The sequence below is a fragment of the Oncorhynchus tshawytscha genome, linkage group LG23 (assembly GCF_018296145.1).
Source record: "Oncorhynchus tshawytscha isolate Ot180627B linkage group LG23, Otsh_v2.0, whole genome shotgun sequence".
Classification (NCBI taxonomy): domain Eukaryota; kingdom Metazoa; phylum Chordata; class Actinopteri; order Salmoniformes; family Salmonidae; genus Oncorhynchus; species Oncorhynchus tshawytscha.
Genome location: NC_056451.1, coordinates 14,759,744 through 14,775,886, shown reverse-complemented (window position 1 = coordinate 14,775,886; position 16,143 = coordinate 14,759,744). Strand labels below are relative to the sequence as shown.

The following is a 16,143-nucleotide window of genomic DNA, read 5'->3' as shown; positions in this document are numbered from 1 at the left end:
TCAGAAGCTGTTCTGATTGGCCAATACAGTTGGTCACTTTGTATTGTGGTACATGAAGTGTATTTTGGAAACGTTTGAAACATACGTGATAACCATAAATAACTTTCTGGGAGATGTTTACTTGTTACTTAAAAATATATATATATATAATAATAATGTAAACATTTTGTAAATAATCATAGCTAGCAATACGACATTTAAGTTGCTGCTTCAGTCTCCTTGTTAATTGTGCCGAAAATAATTTATATGGCCAACTACTCCTCACTTCCTATTTAATATTGCCATAGCAACATACCTGCTACTTCATAGCTTTCCCTGGCTCCACAAACCAGTAACTCCCTAACATTAGCTAGCTAACAAGAAATGCCAGCTAAAACGTGTGATTAACTAGGGTTTACCGCTGTACGGATAATTGACCAATGTATTTGTCAAACTAATTAACTAATTTCAATGGCTCTGTTTTGGATGGCTGTTCATCTTGAAATGTGAGTGAAATAGCTAACTAAACTAGCTACGTTAGCCATGTTACCAAGACTCGAGAAGCTAATGCGTTAATTAGTCATGTGGTTTCAAGTAAGTAAGTAAGTTAGCTAGCAAACAGGATAAACATCTGTCCATGCTACTTCTCAAAAATGTTTATTTTTATGCGATAATTCTGGCTATATATGCCTAAAATAAATGCCTTTCATTGAGCTCATAATAGACTTGGTTAAACATGTATTTGAAAGGACGCACTGAGTGAGTCCTCATGTTGTTTGCCACATAGCAAGTTCTCACTATCACCAAAGGAGGGCAGTTCTTTCAGTGTCATGACCTGAGTGAGTGTGACAATCAGACCTTCATAATTATTTCGCTCTCCTCTTTCCATCAGTTTCCTCATAATGCTATACTGTAGCCACACCCTGGCGAAACCAACATGGCATCTGATAGCTACCCATTACATGAGGGCAGGAAAAATACAAGTGACGGGGTGTAAAGAGCAAAGGCTGATGTCCTGAAGGTCCAGGTGGACATTGAGGAGCACATAGCCTCTGGCCACATTGCCCTAAAGCAAGGGGACTGTGAAGAAGCCCTCAGCCTCTTCAAAAAGGCCTTCAAAGCTTCCATAGAGGTGACATTACTTAGGCTACTTCCTTGTTGTCCATGTTGAGACATTTTGTCCTGCACCTCACCCATATAATATGCGGCTTGCTAAAACTGTGAGAGGGAGAACTGAGCACCTGATTTTATTGTTTGGAAAATGTCCAGGCAACAAAAACTTGTCTGGTTCCAAGTCCAAATGGATTACAGTATTTACAGAATCTTTATTGTCCCCAAATAGTAATTGGTTTTCACAATGACATACATCTGACGACTCCCATATTTAGACATACTGTATGGAAGAAAGTCAAATATGTTGCATAATGTTTACTGGTACTTATGTTAGCTTTTATAATGTTTAAGTATTCTCTCTTACCATACTTTATCACCCACAGCTAAAGGAGACCAGGGTCCAGCGGGCATGTGCCTTTAACCTGGGAGCTGCCTACGTGGAGGTGGGTAAAGCCCTGAAGGGGCTGGACTTCCTGAAGCGGGCCCAGCCAGGAGAGAGGGGCGAGCGGATAGCAGACCTCCAGTTCAACCTGACCGTAGCCCATGAGCCCCTGGGGAACCATAGCCAGGCAGCTGTTCACTGCCTCCAGGCAGCCCAGCTGTACCGCTCCCAGGGGGACGGAGCCAGTGAGGGGGAGACCTGCATGAAAATGTCCCACTGTCACCTGCTCCTAAAGGTCAGTCAGCTCAAGGTGTATGTTTTTTATGGTTCAGCTCGAGAATCAGATTACCCTACCAAAAATCTCAACCCCTAACCACTAGAGGAGAACTGTAAAACAGCAGTAAACTGTACTTATCTTCCTCACCTTAAGCCATTCCAAAATTTTAGGTGGGATACTCTCCGAAAGAGATTTAACACCAATCCAATAGATTTCGAGAAAAGCCCAAGCTGTGCTTTTTTATAATGAGATATTACCACCAGGAGATTTGCCTTCATGCACATTAAGATTGTGCTGAGTCAGAATTTAGAAGCCCACCCATATCTTCTGCAAAGATAATAAGATACTTACGCATGAGGCCTAGAATACTCAAGACTGAAAATTGAATGTTACGTAAGAACTATACCACAATAGGAAGAAAACAAGCTTCTCTGCTAAAATAAATGCTCAAGTACTCAAATCTTGAGTGAATTGCAAAAGTTGAATGATTGTTAAATACGTTTTTTTTACAAACAAATGGAAATGTTTTATTTTTTATGGAAATGGTTTCTTATAGAAGGGTCCAGACACCTTTTAGAAACAAACAGCAAATCACTTCCTCATCCACGTTGTATAGTATGGGGGCCCTGAAAAACATGAACAAAGGCTCCAAAAACAACCAAAAATGTCATTTTAGAAACGGCAAAGCTCTCAGTATAGTGATGCAAGGCTTTCGATGTTGTACACATGAAATCGTGTCATTCCAAACTTTATCCGCAACATTATATTTCCTTTTGTGCGACTTGAGCGATACCTAAATTTAGTTGTAAAAATACAACTTCTCCTTTAATTGATTGTCAGTTGATTGATTCATATGAGCCATCTTCCTTCTAATGTATTAGGTGCTCAGAAATCATGCTTTGCAATTTGTTTAATCAATACAATTATAACACCAAGAAAAATCATGCCATTAACCTTTCCAGATCTTTAGTGAACCTGCCCACCTCCCTCATCTTTGCTGATCACCAGCTGCCACTGATGAAGGGCCAGTCTCTGTCATTATGGTCTGTTTTTTATTCGGACACCCTCAGTTGGTGTCAGAGTCGAGCCACGATTAAATTATTTAGAGAACTGCCAGAGGCAGTGTGTGGGTGTTATCAATAAATTAGTATCATTTATAATAGGGATGTAACGATTCACCTACAGTTGAAGTCGGAAGTTTACATACACCTTAGCCAATTACATTTAAACTCCGTTTTTCACAATTCCTGACATTTAACCCTAGTAAAAATTCCCTGTCTTAGGTCAGTTAGGATCACCACTTTATTTTAAGAATGTGAAATGTCAGAATAATAGTAGAGAGAATGATTTATTTCAGCTTTTATTTCTTTCATCACATTCCCAGTGGGTCAGAAGTTTACATACACTCAATTAGTATTCGGTAGCATTGCCTTTAAATTGTTTAACTTGGGTCAAATGTTTTGGGTAGCCTTCCACAAGCTTCCCACAATAAGTTGGGTGAATTTTGGCACATGCCTCCTGACAGAGCTGGTGTAACTGAGTCAGGTTTGTAGGCCTCCTTGCTCGCACATGCTTATTCAGTTCTGCCAACACATTTTCTATAGGATTAAGGTCAGGGCATTGTGATGGCCACTCCAATACCTTTACTTTGTTGTCCTGAAGCCATTTTGCCACAACTTTGGAAGTATGCTTGGGGTCATTGTCCATTTGGAAGACCCATTTGCGACCAAGCTTTAACTTCCTGACTGATGTCTTGAGATGTTGCTTCAATAAAACCACACAATTTTCCTGCCTCATGATGCCATCTATTTTGTGAAATGCACCAGTCCCTCCTGCAGCTAAGCACTGCCACAACATGATGCTGCCACTCCCGTGCGTCACGGTTGGGATGTTGTTCTTCGGCTTACAAGCCTCCCCCTTTTTCCTCCAAATATAACGATGGTCATTATTGCCAAACAGTTCTATTTTTGTTTCATCAGACCAGAGGACATTTCTCCAAAAAGTACGATCTTTGTCCCCATGTGCAGTTGCAAACCGTAGTCTGGCTTTTTTTATGGCAGTTTAAGAGCAGTGGCTTCTTCCTTGCTGAGCGGCCTTTCAGGTTATGTCGATATAGGACATGTTTTACTGTGGATATAGATACTTTTGTACCTGTTTCCTCCAGCATCTTGACACGGTCCTTTGCTGTTGTTCTGGGATTGATTTTCACTTTTCACACCAAAGTACGTTCATCTCTAGGAGACCGAATGTGTCTCCTTCTTGAGCGGTATGGTGGCTGCATGGTCAAATCGTGTTTATACTTGCGTACTACTGTTTGTACAGATGAACATGGTACCTTCAGGCGTTTGGAAATTGCTCCCAAGGATGAACCAGAGTTGCAACGGTCTCAAAAAAATATTATTGGCTGATTTCTTTTGATTTTACCATGATGTCAAGCAAAGAGGCACTGAGGTTGAAGGTAGGCTTTGAAATACATCCAGGGGTACACCTCCAATTGACTCAAATTATGTAAATTAGCCTATCAGAAGCTTCTAAAGCCATGACATAATTTTCTGGAATTTTCCAAGCTGTTTAAAGGCAGTCAACTTAGTGTATGTAAACTTCTGACCCACTGGATCTGTGACACAGTGAATTATAAGTGAAATAATCTGTTTGTAAACAATTGTTGGAAAAAATACTTGTTTCATGCACAAAGTAGATGTCCTGACCGACTTGCCAAAACTATAGTTTGTTAACAAGAAATTTGTGGAGTGGTTGAAAAACGAGTTTTAATGACTCCAACCTAAGTATGTAAACTTCCGACTTCAACTGTATATGCATCAGTCCCCGGTTCAAATGTTTAAGATTTGAGTGCATCGGTCAGCGGGACCCCAAACCGATCCAAATGTAACATGCATATGTCCGAAAATCAATTCAAACCTTTACAAATCGGCTGTTTACAATTTTGATGTTGCTCAAATTACTTTCCTTCTGCCTTCCCAAAAATGTCTTATCTTTTGTGACATCTGTATCCTCTCCTTCAGTGTCAAACTTAGCATACAATTGTGTTGATAGTCATTGATCTACAAGTCATGCCGAACAACCCCAAGCACAATCAGTAGTCAAACTGCGACCAGCTTCGCTCGCTGACCAACGCAAGGCATTCCTATTTCTGATCTGGCACATCTGCACTTCACCTTTAGCATTCAGATGTTTGAAAATGTCTTGTGCAATATTAGGCTTTATCACTTGAGTGACAACCAATGTAATTTGCTAGATTATGTTTATCAAATGCGCTGTTGAAAATTGTGTTTTACCGGAATAAAAGTAGCCTAAGCTATCATGGGACACACTGCTCTCATCTGACTATACATGCTGATCACAGCTTACATTGGGTTTTATTTTGATTGTTCAGGTTCACCATCAGCAATAGTTTTGGTAGTTTTGCTTGAAACAATGAGTATATACGGTCATTTTTAGATATACAAGGTGAAGTTGATAATTTCTTAATGAGGACAGCAATCACTTTTGCTACCTGCACTGCATGGTCGAAGCGGGAGAAGAAGAGGAGCTCACTCGAGTCCAAAGGGTCCAACTTCCTATTCCATTCTGAGACACGGGTGAAATCCAAAGTTGTGCTTTATATTCATTGGTTATGTCATAGCAAATTGTTTACTAATAAATATTGCTACATTACTAGCGAACACTTTTTTAATATGCAAAAATGACGACTGAATTAGTGGGTGATGGGGATTTCAGATCAAAAGCAAGGTAGATAACCAGTTTCCCTTATGGCTCAGAACCTGGGAGCCGTTCACAACACACTGAGCCAGTACCGGCAGGCCCTGGACTACCACCGATAGACAGCCAGCCTGCATGGTGAGCTTATTACATCACTTACGCTGGAGAGTATAGTTATACTGTATTTTCTGCAAAGTTCAGTGCTGTTATGTACTGCATGTAATAATGATATGCCATTTAGCATGCGCTATTCTCCAAAGTACTCTGCGTGCATATTGTTTTTGTATGAGTGGTGCAACCACTCTACCAACTGAGCCGCAGAGAATCATGTGTGTGTGAGGAACATGTTACCTGAGGCGTGTAGGAGTAATTGTTTAGGCAGAGGGGCAGACCATTCCTCAAACATTTCATTATACCCTGATTAATCCTTTACAGTATCTGGGTGTGTCCAGTGCTCTCCATGCCTCTAATCTGTCTCTGTGAGCAGCTCTCACATTAGCAAGAGAGGTGTGTGTGTGTGTGCTCGTGCGCAGGGGTGTGTGTGGCTGAGATTCCACTGAGGCAATCCCATAGGGACTTACAGAGTGCTTACCACAGCACCACTGAGTGACTCACACACTGGTATGTCTTGTGCGTATGTGCATGTAACGGTTTTAAGACATGTTTTTTTTCGGCAGCCCACATGCTGTTGGGGATGTGAACGTGACATAGCTACTTATGCTTTTTTTAAGTGAGTGAAAAAGTGATGACGCTGTAAAGATTGTCTCTTGTTCCCTATATTAAGCCCTCTCCCTTTGTAATCTATCTTTCTCTCAAACTCTGTGTCTCTCTCTGATACCCTTACCCCTTTCTCCCCATCATTCTGTGTGTCTGCGTCAGGGTCTTTGGGCAGTCGTCGTGCTCAGGGCCGCTGCTTCAGTAACTTGGCCTTGAGGAGCATGAGGAGGCAGCAGAGAACGACCTCCACGCCCTGCAGGCCTTCAAAGACACTGGTACAAAATCAAGTCCAACTTTATTCTTTCTAAGAATAATAATAAGCACATTTTTCATGTTGGAAGTGTGTTCTAAATGTTTAAACGGGCTATTAATGACTCTTTACATCCATTGACCCCTTTTGACACTAAGTCACCCTCATTCGCTCTCTCTTGTTTACTCAACTTTCTCAATATCTCTTCATATTTATCTATCTTCTTCCTTGTCTTGTCTGTCTGTCTGTCTGAGGGCCAATGGCAGGCTTGTGAGGGTTTAGGGGAAGTTCGCTTTAAGTTGAGAGACCTGGAGAGAGCCACCCTCTACTACAAACAAGCTCTGGGTTTACTGTCAAAGTGCAAGGTAAAGAGGTCACTACAAATACACCAACCCATACACTCGATCCCCAATAGAATATACATTTTCAGTTATATATGGTTGCTCAGACCTTATCAGACCATATAACGTTGGTTAACCACCGTCTTCATTTCCAGGACTCGTCCAGCTCGGTCCAGGAGCATCTGGTCAACAAGCTGAGTGAGGCCCTGCAACACAGGCTGTCACTGATCACCCCTGGAAAACCCCAGGTAGGTACTGTCTGGTCACCACACACCTGACCATCATACTCAGTTGCAGGAAAACAAACAGATTTATTTATCTATCAGCCAGTATCTAGTTAATATACCAACACTATAACCAGATAATATACAGTTGCTTTGCAAAAGTACTCACCCCCCTTGGCATTTTTCCTATTTTGTTGCCTTTACAACCTGGAATAAAAATAGATTTTTGGGAGTTTTATCATTTGATTTACCCAACATGCCTACCACTTTGAAGATGCTAAATATGTTTTATTGTGAAACAAACAAGAAATAAGGCAAAAAAACAGAACTTGAGCGTGCATAACTATTCATCCCCCCAAAGTCAATATTTTGTAGAGCCACCTTTTGCAGCAATTACAGCTGCAAGTCTCTTGGGGTATGTCTCTATAAGCTTGGCACATCTAGTCACTGGGATTTTTGCCCATTCTTCAAGGCAAAACTGCTCCAGCTCCTTCCAAAACTGCTCCGCTGGTGTACAGCAATCTTTAAGTCATACCACAGATTCTCAACTGGATTGAGGTCTGGACTTTGACTAGGCCATTCCAAGATATTTAAATGTTTCCCCTTAAACCACTCGAGTGTTGCTTTAGCAGTATGCCTAGGGTCATTGTCCTGCTGGAAGGTGAACCTCTGTCCCAGTCTCAAATCTCTGGAAGACTGAAACAGATTTCCCTCAAGAAGTTCACTGTATTTAGCGCCATCCATCATTCCTTCAATTCTGACCAGTTTCCCAGTCCCTGCTGATGGAAAAACATCCCCATAGCATGATGCCACCACCATCATGCTTCACTGTGGGGATGGTGTTCTCGGGGTGATGAGAGGTGTTGAGTTTGCGCCAGACATAGCAATTTTGTTGATGGCCAAAAAGCTCAATTTTAGTCTCATCTGACCAGAGTACCTTCTTCCATATGTTTGGGGAGTCTCCCACATGCCTTTTGGCAAACACCAAACATGTTTGCTTATTTATTTCTTTAAGCAATGGCTTTTTTCTGGCCACTCTTCCGTAAAGCCCAGCTTTGTGGAGTGTACGGCTTAAAGTGTTCCTATGGACAGATACTCCAATCTCCGTTGTGGAGCTTTGCAGCTCCTTCAGGGTTATCTTTGGTCTCTTTGTTGCCTCTCTGATTAATGCCCTCCTTGCCTGGTCTGTGAGTTTTGGTGGGTGGCCCTCTCTTGGCAGGTTTGTTGTGGTGCCATATTCTTTCCAATTTTTAATAATGGATTTAATGGTGCTCTGTGGGATGTTCAAAGTTTCTGATATTTTTTTGTAACCCAACCCTAATCTGTACTTCTCCACAACTTTGTCCCTGACCTGTTTGGAGAGCTTCTTGGTCGGTAGTTCCGCTTGCTTTGTGGTGTCCCTTGCTTAATGGTGTTGCAGACTCTGGGGCCTTTCAGAACAGGTGTGTGTGTATATATACTGAGATCATGTGACACTTAGATTGCACACAGGTGGACTTTATTTAAATAATTGTGTGACTTCTGAAGGTAATTGGTTGCACCAGATCTTATTTAGGGGCTACATAGGAAAGGGGTTTGAATACATATGCATGAAACACTTTTACTTTTTTTAAATGTAATTTTTTCACTTATTATTATTTTTCACTTCACCAATTTGGACTATTTTGTGTATGTCAATTACATGAAATCCAAATAAAAATCCATTTAAATTACAGGTTGTAATGCAACAAAATAGGAAAAACGCCAAGGGGGATGAATACTTTTGTAAGGCACTGTATCAACCAACTTCTGGTCTGTTGGTGGGAACTATAATAATGTGTGTGTGTGTGTGTGTGTTGACTGTGAAAAATGTGTTTCCATTTCAAGCTACTTTCAATTATCTTGTAGAACTTGTAAGTGTATTCATGCATTTATACAGTTTCATCACCAGTGTACTGACTGGGCTGTTGTTCCCTAGTGAGTGGAGCTGGCTCTGCAGAGGTGTCTACTGGAGAGCAGGGGTAGGAGGAGGAAGCCCCGGGTCCAGATGGAGAACAGGCACACACAGTGACGATGGGAGAAGCATGTGACTCCCAGTCACCGGTGACAAGATCTCTCATTGAGAAGCCGGGGTATCTGACTGTGCTGCCAGGGGCAAACAGGCAAGGCATTTAACACACACACTGTCGTAGCAGAATTAGTTAGGTAACATTGATAAATAAGATGTTTTATCTACTTTCTTAAATATGCTTATGTGGGAAAAGTCACTTGGGGCCCAGAGAGGGGAGAGGTCAGGATTGTCTTCATATGTGAGGGTATCTGTTAAAACATGTGAAGGGCTCCCTACTTTTCCCATTGGGGGGAGGAGTATGGCAGTGTCTGGAACCATTGTATGTCCCCTCTGATGTTGAAACTTGTCTTTCATAGTATATGACCTAGAGGCTCACTCCTCTCAGGGAGCTTGTCCAGGGGTGGGTTGTATTTGAGATGGGAGTATCTAGAATTGACAATTGATATATGCCATTGGATGAGGTAATGTTTTGGTAATATGAAGTACCAAGAACGAGAAGTAGAACCTCGTCTAAGAACGCAAACTGAACGATAATTTATAGCTAATGCTGTCTGGCTATGGAATACTCCTCTCGCAAGTAAAAGTCTTCCTTTGTGCAGTTTTCCTAAGACCTGTGGTTTGTCATTGTGAGTTGAGAGGGGTGGATCTTTGCTGTGAAAGATCTCAGTTGCCATTATGTTGACACTCAGAATTCATTTATAGACACAGAATTGATCTGAGAGTCAAAGGGCTATGGTGAAGCTCATATTATTAAAAGATTAAGTTTAAAGTATAACTCTGACTTGTGTGTGGTTTGTAAACTCTCCTTTCAATTAGTAATACAGGAAATTACCACGACACACACACTGTAAACATCATCATACATGCTCACACAGTGCACATTATCACTCATTTACTGTACACATTAGCACACATACATAGATGCACCATTATACACACATATGCATACGCTCAATAACACCCATCCAGACAACTCATAAAGAAACCCAGAGTAATTTTACTTGCTGTGATTGACTTTGATTCTTTATTAGCACACTGGAAAATCAAACACTTTTTCATTTCGTGCCACCAGACTCCGGCCTCTTAAATAGTTTATTTTTGCAGAATGTCTTTAAGGTATAAACACCTATTGGGTTTTCTTAAATTACACTGAAGAAGATGAGCTCTGTGAGTGTCTGCTCTGCAGAGAAGAATTGAATAATAGGGAAATGGAGAGTTATTAGCCAGCCACAGATGTAGCAGAAGAGCACCAGCAGAGAAAACAAAACCGCATACATAATTCATGTACATGGCGATGACCTTGGCATCCACTGATGATTCACTACCATCCCCCTGTAAAAACACACACACACACTCATTTCTGCATAGCTGCACTGTTTGTTATTCTCCCGTTCCCAGAGTAACCATATATCTAAGATGCCTTTAACTTGGCATTGCTGTGTGTGTGGCCAGTGTTACACTGCTGCTTGTCATTTTAAATTATTCTTGAAAAGTTATTTTTGAGATGATCATGTTTAAGCGTGCCTCTTCCTCTCACCTCCAGGAACCTGAATAATACATATGAGCCGCCCGACCCGACCACCATTATTAGAACCAGGACCCATCAAACCACCCTGTACTCACCCAGCAGAGTAAGAACCACTCCCCTCAATCTTAACCTGAGAAACGGTTGCACAACATGAACTTTTGCACAAATCTCCCATTGGGGAGTAGCTAGCTATAACTAGTGTGTGGGCTAAGTAGTCCTTATTTGGACAGAGGACCACTAGCATGTTAAAATAACACAACTTTTTAAAATCCACATTCTGCACATATTGTTACAAGAAAGTAATGGCTATGTTATCAAAAGCTTTGTTCAACCAATTTTTACTGTTTGTTATAATCCCTCTGTAGGCGAGAATTTATATGAGAGCATTAAACCGAGGACAACACAGACTAACAGGTACGTAATGTTTGTCTGTGAGTTATTTCCAGTGATCGGCTTCAGTTTGAGTAATCATTGATACTGACTGAACACGTATCAAGTGTTTTAGTGAGACTCCATTGCCCGAAAGTGCCGAAGTTTCACCCACTGATGCGACAGATAATGAAGAGACCATAACCCTGTTAAAGAAACGGAAGTCCTAAATCTGCACAGTCATGTGCCTTGATACAAGTTAATGTGGTTGGTTAATTGAAAGCATTCATAGGAATGACTCTATTGAGTGTATTTCTATGGGTCAAATCTGCTCTTTGCACATTGGTATTAAAAATTCTAATGCACATGTAAGTGTTACTGTATAACATTGTCTGTCTCATCTCCTGCACGTACAAGTGTTGCCTTGTCATTGCATTTGTCTTCCAAACACTCCCTGTGTGTATGCTGGTCATTGTCCCCCACACTGAAATTGGGGAACGGACTGTGGCTCTGTTTCCATCCGTTAGTACGTTCATATGTTAGTCACAAGCGATATATCAGATAGCATTGGCCCGGTTTTGACTAAACTTTGGTGAATGGTGCATCTTGCCATAGCTTTACAGCATTTAGAAAATTACACTGATTGGCCAGATGGTGGCCCTGTAACGAGATTGAAAATGCAAACTTTGAAAGGTCATGCCCCTCACCCCATTATACCTTAAATCATGAAATTTAGTAGATCGGTTCCTGTCTTCACAAGGAACAAATTTGCCTCTGGACCCATAAGTTCCGCCATGATGGATCTTCCACCATTTTGAATTGTGTGAAAAACACTTAACCCTACTCTTCTGATACCGAATGACCAATCTGCACGAAACTTGATATGTGGCATTTATGGAAAACGATCTCTCAACGCAATATTTTCCAGACTGGTAGCCAAATCAACATGGCCGCTATTGACCAATAAACATTCACCTGGGTGTGGTCTGGCACATAACTGCATATAAATCAGTCAAAGACATTCGTATTGTAACAGAATTTGATAAACCCTGTCAAGACTCAACATATGCAAGAACATTCATATCGACCTTGCTGTGGCGCTATAACGGGCATATATCTGTTGATCTGTTTGACTTAGTGATGAAATTTGGCACGCATGTTTAGGGATATGAGCTAACCCACACGATATCTCAGACACCACTGGCCCAATTTTGACAACATTTGGGTGAATGATTAGTCATGCTATAGAGATCTGAAAATGACAAAATTATACCTTTTGGGCCGGGGGGGCTATAGTAATCAACTGTACATGCGCTAGTCATTTGTGGGGGGATGACATGTTTACTGTTGCCTTATTTCAAGGTGTCTTGGTAGTCAATATTCTAAGATTGTCATAATGTGTATCATTTCTTCAATCATGCTAACTTAAATCTCTGCTCTTCACTTGAATCATGGTTGTACAATTTGAAATAAATGTCATCTGTTTTTGAACTATTTAACTCTGATCCTTTGTAAATTTATAGTCAACACAACGCTTAACAAAGCCATCACCGTTGATCATTGCTACAAGAAAACACAAAAAAAGAACAAGCACTCAATCTGTTTTCAATTGGTTTTCCTAAAGGTCACACTATGAGAAAATAGGCCTAACCTGTAATTAAATATCCACAAGGGTCATTCTTTTTCAATTTCAGTCAGGGAGAGGGTTTAGTCTTTTATTCATTTTTATATATTTTTTATTTAGTCCAGGGGAGGGTCATGTAATTTGTAATCAATTTAAATGCCATTGCTCAGTGTTTGAGAATTAGCATCTCATGTGTGCCTGATGCTGCCCCTAATCCCTGACTCTCTGCTGGGTGTGCAATATCAAGTGTGCCTAGTGTGGTCTCAATAAAATTATCCATAGCCTATTCTATAGGCCAGGGTGGGCAAACTTTTTGGCTCGAGGGCCACATCGGGATTTTGAAATTCAACTGAGGGTTGCATTTTTTGGGGGACCAATTGTTTGTTAAAATCAATTTGCAGGTGTCACTACAGACCAGGGTTCGATCCCAGGCTGTGTCACAGCTGGTCGTGACTGGGAGACTCATGAGGCAGCGCACAATTGGCCCAGCATCGTCCAGGTTAGGAGAGGGTTTGGCAGGCCAAGATTTCCTTGTCCCATCGCGCTCTAGCAACTCCTGTGGCGGGCCGGACGCATGCACGCTGACACGGTCGTCAGGTGTACGGTGTTTCCTTTGACGCATTGGTGCTGCTGGCTACCGGGTTAAGAAGCATTGTGTCAAGAAGCAGTGCAGCTTGGCTGGGTCATGTTTCGGAGGATGCACGGCTCTCGACCTTCGCCTCTCCCGAGTACATGCAGGAGTTGCAGCGATGGGACAAGACTGTAACTACCAATTGGATACCACAAAAATGGGGAGAAAAAAGGGTTGTCTTTTTTATTTTTGTACTTATGTATTGAATATAGTTTTTGTGTTATTATTTTTATAAGCCCTTGGGCTTCCAACCATACTTGCACACCGTTTTTTATTTATTTGTTTTTAACTGTGTTGTTTATCACTTATTTTCTTCGGTGCAAATAAATTCAACCTTAGGTTTTAGGTTGTGTTAGAGAAAAATCCATTTGTTATTTAAGTCATTGATGATCAGATACTAAAGTTGTAACTGGTTCTGTTGGCAAAATGTTTACAGTTGCTAGACAACTTTAGCACTATTCCAAACTTAGACTATCCTCTTTTTTTTAACCTTTATTTAACTAGGCAAGTCAGTTAAGAACAGATTCTTATTTTCAATGACGGCCTAGGAACAGTGGGTTAACTGCCTGTTCAGGGGCAGAACGACAGATTTATTAGTCCAACGCTCTAACCACTAGGCTACCCTTTAACAATAGCCTTTATAGAAATCGAAATGTCTTTGGTGCTGCAGCATGCGCTCATTCATTGTCATACTTTGTTGTGGCATTTAAAAAGATTCTGCTTGTCTCCAGTCATGTAAAATGACAGTCATGCAAGAAATGCGTTAATAAAAGGCACACAAAAAAAATCGGACTGCAAATAAGATGGTGGATTCATGCAGTGCATTTATTATAATGGATATCTTTTCATCCTGTCACGTTCTGACCTTAGTTCTGTTATTTTATTTGCTTTGTTTTAGTATGTCCACCCAACTCACGCCCTGACCAGTCTGTTTTTCTATGTTGGTTTTTGAGTTTGGCCTAGTATGGTTCTCAATCAGAGGCAGCTGTCAATTATTGTCCCTGATTGAGAATCATACTTAGGTAGCCTGAGTTTCACTTTTGGGTTATGGGTGTTTGTCTTCTGTGTCAGTGTTTGTCGCCACACGGGACTGTTTCTTTAATTTCACGTTTATTGTTTTGTATTTCGTAGTGTTCAGTTTATGTTTCAAAATAAACATTATGGACACTTACCAGGCTGTATTTTGGTCCTCCGATCCTTCTTGCTTCTCCTCCTCAGAAGAGGAGGACGAGGTTCGTTACACATCCTTACCCTTGGTCTGCAAATCCACAATCTTCTAGCTACTTTGGTATGTAATGTTTACAAATCGAAGAGCAGTTTCTAAATCTGCATATCTAAGGCTCTGGGCTCTGTTTCATAAAAGCATCGTAGCACGAAGATACTCTTCTGTCCATTTAGTGTCAGTGGAATTAGGATGATCTTAGTGCTACGATGCTTTTGGGAAACCCAGCCCTTGTCTGTCATAGGAGTGAGGGTAAACGTAGGCATGTTCTGTTATCCACTATGTTTTAATTATTATTTTGGGTATAGGGGAGGGTCACAAAAAAAAAATTCAAGCGTTCAGGGAGGGACATCCATTTTCATTTCAGAGGTCCGATTTTCTCCAGGTATCCCTCATTATCAATAACTTGCAGTCCCTTATCAGGGGTGCTGCCGCACCTCCCGCACCATTCCCGCTGCTACGATTGCAATAAGGGAATATATGATTAAGTGCTGCTGCACATAGGCTATCAGCCATCCAGACCGAATATTTGTGGTGCTGTAAATCAAGTGTTATGAAGTGTAAATCAAATGTTATGCTGCTCTGGCATTAATGTTTATATTTAAACTAGTTAGCTTGCTGCACACACTCCACCAGTGACTGCATTTAAAGCCATGCATGTTTGGATAATGGGCGAGCGCAATCTCCATGAGTGCTGAGCAATTAACCGATATGTCGGTTGTTTTGGGGTTTTTAAACAACTAATTGACCAAGTTTAAATGATTTGAATTTTGTTAAGAATTTTTTTCTGTGAGCTCAATGTGCAGTTTATGTAGAGATCAAGCCTGAACTATGCAATGTAGTAGGTTGTTTTAGTTTCCAACAGGCCAATAGTCCACATATTAGCACAGAAAACATGGTAATTAACTATAATGACAATAATCCATTGGTCACCTGCATACTTGTCCGGTCTGTGTGGAGCACTGAGCTATTATAATAAGAACCGTGTGGAGCAGATTGGTGATTGATGCTTGGCATTCAGTAGTCATAAAAGTTTGTTTTATTTACTTTGAAGAACTATTAAAATGTTGATTTGGCAGACTGTATAGGCAGCAGCTCTATAGAGATGAGATTACTTGGAATGAAATAAAGTAATGAAATAAAACATTTTATTAAAGTGAAGTAATGTGAATACATTATGGTTAAGGTATAAGCAGTAATGGTCATCACTAACATTTTTACTTTTAATTGTTTTCTGTGTTACAACATTCGACCCACATAATGCATAGTGCATTTAATGTATAAAAAAATTAACTGAAATCGAAACTGAACCTACCCCCCCCCCCAAAAAAAAAACGAATCGCTCAGCACTAATCTCCATACAGGGGGTGGCGAATTTGACGTCATCACGACAACTAGGTGGAAGTGGGTTCAGAACAACAATGACAAACTGTATAAAATTATACCACCACACAAAAGAGCACTTGGCAAGTGGGAGGGAAAAGGGGCAGGTGTTCTGGCACAGGTAGACTCATTGTGCACGCGCCTGCAAATCAGTATTGCCAAATCTGTAGTCTGCTTTTGATGCACCAGATTTCTTTTCAGCACTTCAGCACCTGCGTGTATGGACAGCTCCCCTCCCATGTCTATTTTTGATGAACGCAAGTAGTGGGATAGAGTGGTCTGTTGAACTGCACTGTAGCTGCAGAACCTATTTCACCAACCTCGGAGCCCCAC

The 16,143-nt window shown here is 41.0% G+C and overlaps 2 long non-coding RNA genes across 3 annotated transcripts; both read left to right on the top strand.

Annotated features, from left to right (window-relative positions):
* The first annotated feature begins 300 nt into the window (after positions 1–300).
* On the top strand, positions 301–9,144 carry LOC112222851. Of its 2 annotated transcripts, XR_002949197.1 has the most exons (8): positions 301–485; positions 872–1,111; positions 1,476–1,769; positions 5,531–5,609; positions 6,351–6,463; positions 6,705–6,803; positions 6,935–7,027; positions 8,961–9,144. It is a non-coding gene; the product is annotated as an uncharacterized LOC112222851 (long non-coding RNA). The 2 variants fall into 2 exon arrangements; XR_002949198.1 differs by lacking the exon at positions 5,531–5,609.
* Positions 9,145–10,593: 1,449 nt separating this feature from the next.
* On the top strand, positions 10,594–13,067 carry LOC112222852. Its single transcript, XR_002949199.2, has 3 exons — positions 10,594–10,684; positions 10,947–10,995; positions 11,079–13,067. It is a non-coding gene; the product is annotated as an uncharacterized LOC112222852 (long non-coding RNA).
* The last annotated feature ends 3,076 nt before the right edge of the window (positions 13,068–16,143 follow it).